The sequence below is a fragment of the Salvelinus namaycush genome, chromosome 25, assembly GCF_016432855.1.
Source record: "Salvelinus namaycush isolate Seneca chromosome 25, SaNama_1.0, whole genome shotgun sequence".
NCBI lineage: Eukaryota > Metazoa > Chordata > Actinopteri > Salmoniformes > Salmonidae > Salvelinus > Salvelinus namaycush.
Genome location: NC_052331.1, coordinates 11,732,466 through 11,742,541, shown reverse-complemented (window position 1 = coordinate 11,742,541; position 10,076 = coordinate 11,732,466). Strand labels below are relative to the sequence as shown.

At 42.2% G+C, this 10,076-nt stretch overlaps 1 pseudogene; it reads right to left on the bottom strand.

Annotated features, from left to right (window-relative positions):
• Positions 1–106: 106 nt before the first annotated feature.
• LOC120020170 lies at positions 107–2,423 on the bottom strand (annotated as a pseudogene).
• Positions 2,424–10,076: the final 7,653 nt, after the last annotated feature.

The window sequence follows — 10,076 nt, the reverse complement described above, 5'->3', positions numbered from 1 at the left end:
CAGTAGTCTGATAAAGCAGTAGGAATAGATCAGCACTGCAGTAGGATGCAGACAGAAACACACCAAACGTTATTTCATACAGTGTAGTTTTAATCACCTCTGAGTATTGTATCATATTCTATAGACTAACGTGAACTGAGATGCGTTACAAGACCAATTGAAATGAATTGATTAGTTGACCCAATGTCAAAAGCCATGAACAGCAATGAAGCATCAACACCATTCCTGTTTAACCTGCATTAATATTGGCTTATACACATGAAACGCTCACTCATCACCTTCCATGTTTCCACGTGTCCATGTTTCTGTATTGGACATTGCATAATTTGGAGATTTTATGCACAAAACTAAATGTCCATTTTAATGTTAATTTAAAGGTTCACTTCTGTGTCAAGGTCCCCCAGTTTCTCTGTAACCACCTGTCTTCCAAACGACAGCGGGTTAACCAATCTAAACGAGAGAATATAGCAGATGAAGGGAATAGCCTAGCGTAGAATAGATGATCTGTTAATTGGCGTAGACTATGAAGCCGGAGAAGATGCTGTACTTGTTGCTTTTCACCCGTCCATCTTGATGTAGATCTCATCGCCGGGCTTAAGATGCTGGATGACACTGTTGCTGGCGAAGTCGTAGTTCTGGTCGGCATCTTGGGTGTAGGACTGGAACTTCTGCATCACCGACAGCTCCGCTCTGATTAATGCAACCCCTTTCGATACGTGCATAAAACTCATCAAATCAAATTGTATTGGTCACATGCTCCGAATACAACTGGTGTAAACTTTACAGTGAAATGCTTGCTTACAAGCCCTTCCCAACGATGCAGAGTTTGAAAATCCTAATACAAATAGAAAAATAGTAACACAATGAGGAATAAAATAAAATGCACAAGAATGGGTACCTGTACCAGATCAATGTGCAGAGGTATGAGGTATTTGAGGTAGATATGTACATGAAGGCAGGGTAAAGTGACTAGGTATCAGGATAAATAATATAATAAAATAAAGAACAGAGTAGCACCAGCAAATTATGTATAAAAGTGTGTGTGTGTTGTGTCGGTAAGAGTGAGCATACTGTATGTAGCGTATGTGAATATGTGGGGTTTTTGTGTGGGAGTGTCAATGTATTGTGTGTGTGAGTGAGTGTGTATATGGTTTGTATATATAGTCTAGTGAGTGCATAGGGTCAGTGCAAGATAGAGTCAGTGCAAGGTAGAGTCAGTGCAGATAGTTCAGGTACCATTAATTGACTATTTAGCAGTCTTATGGCTTGGGGGTAGAAACTGTCTAGGAACCTTTTGGCCTGAGAGCCGATGCTCCGGTACCGTTTTCCAGATGGTAGCAAAGTGAATAGTAGTACATGGCTTGGGTGGCTGGAGTCTTTGGTCATTTTTCGGTCCTTTCTCTGACACCGCCTGATATAAAGGTCCTGGATGGCAGGGAGCTCGGCCCCATGATATACTGGGCTGTCCGCATCACCCTCTGTAGCGCTTTGTGGTCAAGGGCGGTGCATTTTCAATACCAAGCAGTGATGCAGCCATTCAAGATGCTCTCGATGGTGCAGCTTTAGAACTTTTTGAGGATCCAAGGGCCCATGGCAAATATTTTCAGCCTCCTAAGTGTGTGCATTATGTGTGTGTAAAACTGTAGCCTTAAGCTGATGTTTTGAATCCTAATCAACAATTCCAAATTATGAGAAAGAAGTGTTATAGCCTAAGTCGGTAGCCTATATTGCTTACCTGGTTGTTTTTACAAAGATCAGCCCACGTACTGGTGCCGTATATATAAAGTATATACCTGGTATCGAGCTGGTGAATTTCCCCGTCATGGGGTCAAAGTGGTCGCCAAGGTTGGTGACCACGTCACCAAATTTCAGAGCTTTTGCTGTTTGTTCAGCCCGGCGTAGAACGTCTTCGGAACGGTGTTGTATGTGGCTGCGCTTAAGGCACCTGTGGCTCCGTTAGCTCTGAGCGTTCTGGGTAGTCCTGGAGTTCCGGGCTCTCCTCTCTCCCCAGGCAGGCTGACAGGTCCAGGTGGTCCGGGCTTGCCAATTCTCTCAGTTTCTCCCCGTCCTTTCGGACCTTGGATAAAGGTTGATAGAGACTGGACCAAGCGGCCATCTGTGATAGTATTGGTATTGTCAGTGGCTGTGGACTTGGTCCTGTGAGGATCACACACTATCTGACAGGATCCGAGTATCTCACAGCGTGCAGATGTCCCGGTGGAATTGACAAGCACCGGAATCAGGATAAGCAACGCTAACACCATGACTACTCCACAAACACCTGTTACGATCATCTGCTTCCTGGCGGCCAACCTTCTCCTGAGTGGACGGTCTTCCAGTCTGCTTCTGGACTAAATTTTGGTGGATGACAGGGATCGCTTGGTGCTGCCAGTGCACTTTAAAACTTCTCTGCGCACAGATCCCGATTACGGGATCATTTCCCTAAACAACCGCTGAATTGCAGGGCGCCAAATTCAAAAATATTACTAAAAATATTTATAATCATGCAATCACAAGTGAAATATACCAAAACACAGCATAGCTTGTTGTTAATCCCCCTATCGTGTCAGATTTTGAAAATATGCTTTACAGAGAAAGAAATCCAAGCTTCTGTGAGTGTATCAATCAATGCTACAACAGCTAGCCCCAAATTAGCATGGTCACGAAAGTCAGAAAAGCAATAAAATTAATCGCTTACCTTTGATAATCTTCAGATGTTTGCATTCACGAGACTCCCAGTTACACAACAAATGTTATTTTTGTTCGATAAATATTACTTTTATAACAAAAAAACACCATTTGGGTTGCGCGTTATGTTGAGAAAACTACAGCCTCGTTCCGGTGCTGAAAGGCAGAAGAAAATTCCCAAACGTATCAGATACAAAAATATTACTAAAAATATTTATAATCATGCAATCACAAGTGAAATATACCAAAACACAGCTTAGCTTGTTGTTAATCCACCCATCGTGTCAGATTTTGAAAATATGCTTTGCAACGAAAGCAATCTAAGCTTTTGTGAGTGTATCAATCAATGCTAGAACAGTTAGCCTTATATTAGCTTGGTTAGCTTGGTCACGAAAGTCAGAAAAGCAATAAAATTAATCGCTTACCTTTGATAATCTTCGGATGTTTGCATTCACGAGACATCCAGTTACACAACAAATGTTATTTTTGTTCGATAAATATTACTTTTATAACAAAAAAACGCCATTTGGGTTGCGCGTTATGTTGAGAAAACTACAGCCTCGTTCCGTTCGTCAAAAATTTCAAAAAGTATCCGTAATGGTCGTAGAAACATGTCAAATGTTTTTTATAATCATCCCTCAGGTTGTTTTTACCAAACATAATCAATAATATTTCAATCGGACCGTAACCTATTCAATAAGAGAGAAAAGCAAAATGGAGAGCCCCCTCTGGCGCGCAGGCACTATTCAGAGGACACCTGACTACTTTTGAAAAATCTCGTTCATTTTTCAAAATAAAAGCCTGAAACTATGTCTAAAGCCTGGTCACAGCCTCAGGAAGCCATTGGAAAAGGAATCTGGTTGATACCCCTTTAAATGGAAGAAAGACTGTCCAGGAAACACAGAATAAAATAAATAAAAATCACTTCCGGGTTATATTTTCTCAGGTTTTCGCCTGCAGAATCAGTTTTGTTATACTCACAGACAATATTTTGACCGTTTTGGAAACTTTGGAGTGTTTTCTATCCTAATCTGTAAATTATATGCAAATTCTACGATCTGGACCTGAGAAATAGTCCGTTTACCTTGGGAACGTTCTTTAAAAAAAAAAAAAAAATATGACCCCTAGCGTCAAGAGGTTAATTAATGATTGGAAAAGTAGACAAAAAATGAATATATTCGTGTGCATAATCTATGCACAACAGGCTTTTCTAATGTTGTCCTGTTCTTGTCTTGAAAAGGTATTAATGAATTCAAATTTTACATGCCACAATATCCATTCTGTTTTTCCTCTCCGTGCTGGTATGGCTCAGTAACATTACATTGGAGCCTTTCTTTTGTATTCAACTAAAACTCACAATTAGTTCAATCTAGAATTCCCTAGTAGCCTAATCATTTTTATTTTATTTGTATATTTATTTTTCTCCACAATTTTGTGATATCCAATTGCAATCTTGTCTCATCGCTGCAACACCCCAACATGCTCGGGAGACTGAAGGTCGAGTCATGCGTCCTCCAAATCATGACCCGCCAAACCGTGCTTCTTAACACCCGCCAGCTTAACCCGCAAGCCAGCTGCATCAATGTGTCGGAGGAAACACTGTTCAACTTACAACCGAAGTCGGCCTGCAGGCACCCGGCCCGCCACATGGAGTCACTAGAGCCCGATGAACCGTGCTACAATATCTTCAAAATGGCCACAGCGATTCCCTGTGCATGAGTGTTTGGAGAGAAGAGGGGAGCAGGGAGAGATGGTGATAGTTCTGATATTAGATGCATGTTGAGGGAAAAGTACTCCAATTCATATATTATGTAATCTCTTCCATCAAAAAAAAAAAGAGAGAGAGAGAGAGAGAGAGAGAGAGAGAGAGAGAGAGAGAGAATTTTGTAATTTCATATTTGAACATCCACTAACAGAGGCATGCTGTTTGTAGAATGGCGTTTCTGGATGGCCACAGAGGACATGGGCAGTAAGTTTTCTTGGTACCTGGTCACACCTCAGCTCCCCCTGTGTCCAATTAATCACTGGAGAAAATCAATAAAGCCACAGAGGGAGAGCATTAGGTGGGAGTTGGGTGTAGGGCATGTTTCCCCATACACATTAGCAGTGGCGATTTTAGGATGTAAATCTTGGTGGGGCAAACTCCCACATTTTTTGGGGATGCATGCCAGCAGATCCACAACACAACACTAAACATACATTAATTGCACTATAAAGGTGACAAACGGTGCCCAGAAACTGTTAGGGCCTACATAAAGCTGTCCTAACAGCAGAGCTTTCTTTTCAGCACCATGGAGTGAATCCTTACCACCTGGCTGTCAGGAGAGCGTTGTTTGGCGGTGAAACAGTTCATTCAGCCTCATTTACTGCCTTTAAAAAAACAGCTGATATGGCTGACTAGCTTAAATAAATGTGGTTTCTACTGACAATTGAGATGTACTAACTATGACATAAGGGGACGACGAGCGAATAAGAGGCAATCTGTAATTTTGATTAAGACAATGAGTGAGCTAGGACGGACGTTGTCAGTAGTACAGCACTTTTGAAATGTACAGCGACAGAATTCAGAACATGTGCCGTTCTTACAGTATTCTCCCTATACACCAAGTCAGAACTGTAGGATAAATAAAGGGGGCAAATAAGAAGACAATGAAAGCTATTAGAATATTCGATGATTACATTATAGGCTACATGTGCACCATCAAGTCAGAACAGTAGGCTAAGTTATGAGTGTGAAAGGGAACACATATTTAGGATGAGACACATGGGCACAACAACTTACTACACAACATACACTTAGTATTACTTTCTTAGCTACAGTATACATATCTCCCTGGAATATTACATAATTTATGGAACAGCATACAATACATTTTTGGACCATTGTGCTGTGCTCACTTGAATAGGAAGGTGGCATGGCAATCCTTCTTGTGGGCAAATTTTGTCATGAAACTTTGTCATCAAAGTCTGGCATTCTCTGGATTTATGGTGCTTTCAAGACAACTGGGAACTCGGAACTCGAATTATGACGTCAGTGATCTTCAGGTCAGAGCTCTAGAAAGAGGCGCGAGTTTCCGACTTTGAATTCCGAGTTGGATGACCGTTCAAAACGTATTTTCCCAGTTGTCTTGAACTCACTGAAGTCTAAGATTTCCCAGTTATGAGTTTCTAGTTGTTTTGAATGCAGCAGAAGTCATTCTGGATTGACAGCATGGCCAATATTCAACCTTTTATGGCCCAATTAATGTTTATCCTTTTAAGCTTGGAAAAGAGAACCTTAAACCCAGACTTTGGACCACACATCCACTCCATGGAATAGCAGGCTAGTGATTGCTTCGCAATGCTTGCAGTTAGCCATTGATTCCTTCCAAACCACTCATTGTTCAATTTGCGATTTCCAACTTATTGTGTAATATGTCCAATGGCCGATGAGCACCGATATGTTTTAGATCATTTCTCTTCATAATGACAAGGATTGAAAAGGATTTGGCAGTAGATTGTCGACTTGATTCATGATTATGACTGCTTTCTTGCTAGCAAAAATGTTGAAAGTATGATGTTGACATGATCAGTCCAGTCAAAGCTACAGTAGATATAACGTGATTTGACATTTTATCTTTAGCCAATGACCTTGAGCCTTCTTGGATGGGCACTTCTAATGTAACTCTATGGCAGCACCCAGGCGGTGATACATCCCGACAGGATGCTCTCAATTGTGCATCTGTAAAAGTTTGTGAGGGTCTTAGGGGCCAAGACAAATTTCTTCAGCCTCCTGAGGTTGAAGAGGCGCTGTTGCGCCTTCTTCACCACACTGTCTGTGTGGGTGGACCATTTCAGATCATTAGTGATGTGTACGCCGAGGAACTTGAAGCTTTCCACCATCTCCACTGCGGTCCCATCGGTGTTGATAGGGGAGAGCTCCCTCTGCTTTCTCCTGAGTCCACGATCAGCTCCTTCGTTTTGTTGATGTTGAGGGAAAGATTATTTTCCTGGCACCACTCCGCCAGGGCCCTCACTTCCTCCCTGTAGACTGTCTCGTCATTGTTGGTAATCAGACCTACTATGGTTGTGTCATCTGAAAACTTGATGATTGAGTTGGAAGCGTGTGGGGCCACGCAGTCATGGGTGAACAGGGAGTACAGGAGGTGGCTGAGTATGCACCCTTGTGGGGCCCCTGTGTTGAGAATCAGTGAAGTGGAAGTGTTGTTTCCTACCTTCACCACCTGTGGGCAGCCTGTCAGGAAGTCCAGGACCCAGTTGCACAGGGCAGGGTTCAGACTCAGGTCCCCGAGCTTGATGATGAGCTTGGAGGGTACTATGGTGTTTAAGGCTCAGCTATAGTCAATGAACAGTATTCTTATCATACACCTTAGCCAAATACATTTCAACTCAGTTTTTAACAATTCCTGACGTTTAATCAGTGTAAAAATTCCCTGTTTTAGGTCAGTTAGGATCACCACTTTATTTTAAGAATGTGAAATGTCAGAATAATAGTAGAGAGAATGATTTATTTCAGCTTTTATTTCTTTCATCACATTCCCAGTGGGTCAGAAGTTTACATACACTCAATTAGTATTTGGTAGCATTGCCTTTAAATTGTTTAACTTGGGTCAAACGTTTCGGGTAGCCTTCCATAAGCTTCCCACAATAAGTTGGGTGGATTTTGGCCCATTCCTCCTGACAGAGCTGGTGTAACTGAGTCAGGTTTGTAGGCCTCCTTGCTCGTACATGCTTTTTCAGTTCTGCCCACAAATTTTCTATAGGATTGAGGTCAGGGCTTTGTAATGACCACTCCAATACCTTGACTTTGTTGTACTTAAGCAATTTGCCACAACTTTAGAAGTATGCTTGGGGTCATTGTCCATTTGGAAGACCCATTTGTGACCAAGCTTTAACTTCCTGACTGATGTCTTGAGATGTTGCTTCAATATATCCACATCATTTTCCAACCTCATGATGCCATTTTATTTTGTGAAGTGCACCAGTCCCTCCTGCAGCAAAGCACCCCCACAACATGATGCTGCCAACCCCGTGCTTCATGGTTGGGATAGTGTTCTTCGGCTTGCAAGCCTCCCCCTTTTTCCTCCAAACATAACAATGGTCATTATGGCCAAACAGTTCTATTTTTGTTTCATCAGACCAGAGGACATTTCTCCAAAATGTACGATCTTTGTCCCCATGTGCAGTTGCAAACCGTAGTCTGGCTTTTTTATGGCAGTTTTGGAGCAGTGGCTTCTTCCTTGCTGAGCGGCCTCTCAGGTTATGTCGATATAGGACTCGTTTTACTGTGGATATAGATACTTTTGTACCTGTTTCCTCCAGCATCTTCACAAGGTCCTTTGCTGTTGTTCTGGGATTGATTTGCACTTTTTGCACCAAAGTACGTTCATCTCTAGGAGACAGAATGCGTCTCCTTCCTGAGTGGTATGAAGGCTGCTTGGTCCCGTGGTGTTTATTCTTGCGTATTATTGTTTGTACAGATGAACGTGGTACCTTCAGGTATTTGGAAATTGCTCCCAAGGATGAACCAGACTTGTGGAGGTCTACAATTTTTTTTTTGAGGCCTTGGCTGATTTCTTTTGATTTTCTCATGATGTCAAGCAAAGAGGCACTGAGTTTGAAGGTAGGCCTTGAAATACATCCACAGGTACACCTCCAATTGACTCAAATTATGTCAATCAGCCCATCAGAAGCTTCCAAAGCCATGATATCATTTTCTGGAATTTTCCAAGCTGTTTAAAGGCACAGTCAACTTAGTGTATGTAAACTTCTGACCTACTGGAATTGTGATACAGTGAATTATAAGTGAAATAATCTGTCTGTAAACAATTGTTGGAAAAATGACTTGTGTCATGCACAAAGTAGATGTCCTAACCGACTTGCCAAAACTATAGTTTGTTAACAAGAAATTTGTGGAGTGGTTGAAAAACGAGTTTTAATGACTCCATTCTAAGTGTATGTAAACTTCCGACTTCAACTGTAGGTATTCCTCCTGTCCAGGTGAGATACGGCAGCGTGCAGTTCAATGGCGATTGCATCGTCTGTGGATCTATTGGGGCGGTAAGTATTTTGAAGTGGGTCTAGGGTGTCAGGTAAGGTAGAGGTGATATGATCCTTAACTAGCCTCTCAAAGCACTTCATGATGACAGAAGTAAGTGCTATGGGTCGATAGTCATTTAGTTCAGTTACCTTTGATTTCTTGGGTACAGGAACAATGGTGGACATCTTGAAGGAAGTGGGGACAGCAAACTGGAATAGGGAGAGATTGAATATGTCCGTAACCACTCCAGCAGGCTGGTCTGTACATGCTCTGAGGACTCGGCTAGGGATGCCGTCTGGGCCGGCAGCTTTGCGAGGGTTAACACGCTTAAATGTCTTACTCACGTCAGCCACAGAGAAGGAGAGCCCACAGTTCTTGGAAGCATACTGTGTCGATGGCACTGTGTTATCCTCAAAGCGTGCAAAGAAGGTGTTTAGCTTGTCTGGGAGCAAGACATCGGTGTCCGTGACGTGGCTGGTGTTCCCTTTGTAATCTGTGATTGTCTGTGGACCCCGCCAGATACGTCTTGTGTCTGAGCCGTTGAATTGCGACTCCACTTTGTCTCTGTACTGACGTTTTGTCTTTTTGATTGCCTTACGGAGGGAATAACTACACTGTTTGTATTCAACCATATTCCCAGTCACATTGCCATGGTTAAATGCGGTGCTTTGTGCTTTCAGTTTAGCACAAATGCTGCTATCTATCCACGGTTTCTGGTTTGGGTAGGTTTTAATAGTCACAGTGGGAACAACATCCCCTATACACTTCCTTATAAACTCAGTCACCGTGTCCGTGTATACATCAATGTTATTATCCGAGGCAACCTGGAACATATCCTAGTCCGTGTGATCAAAATAGTCTTGAAGCATGTATTCCGAATGGTCAGACTTGTGCTGAATGGACCTTAGCACGGCTACTTCCTGTTTTAGTTTCTGTCTATATGAAGGGAGGAGCAAAATGGAGTCGTGATCTGATTTGCCGAAGGGAGGGCGGGGGAAGGCCTTGTATGCATCCCGGAAGAGAGAATAGCAGTGGTCAAGTGTTTTCCCAGTGCGAGTACTACAGTCAATGTGTTGATAGAACTTCGTGAAAGCACTGAGCTAGGCTGAAACACCTGCATTTTGTAGCTGCCTTACTCAAGAAAGCAAAAAAGAGACCATGTTTGTTTACGGCTTTATTAACGCAATTATTATATATTTTTTTACATTGTTTGCAAACTGACATGCAACACGTATTAATGCCAAAATAACATGCAAAACAGGCTAAATAAATACATATATATATATTTTTTTGCTAAATAGGTGGGGATCAAATGCACATTAGCTAGGTTTCCATCCAATTAGCGACT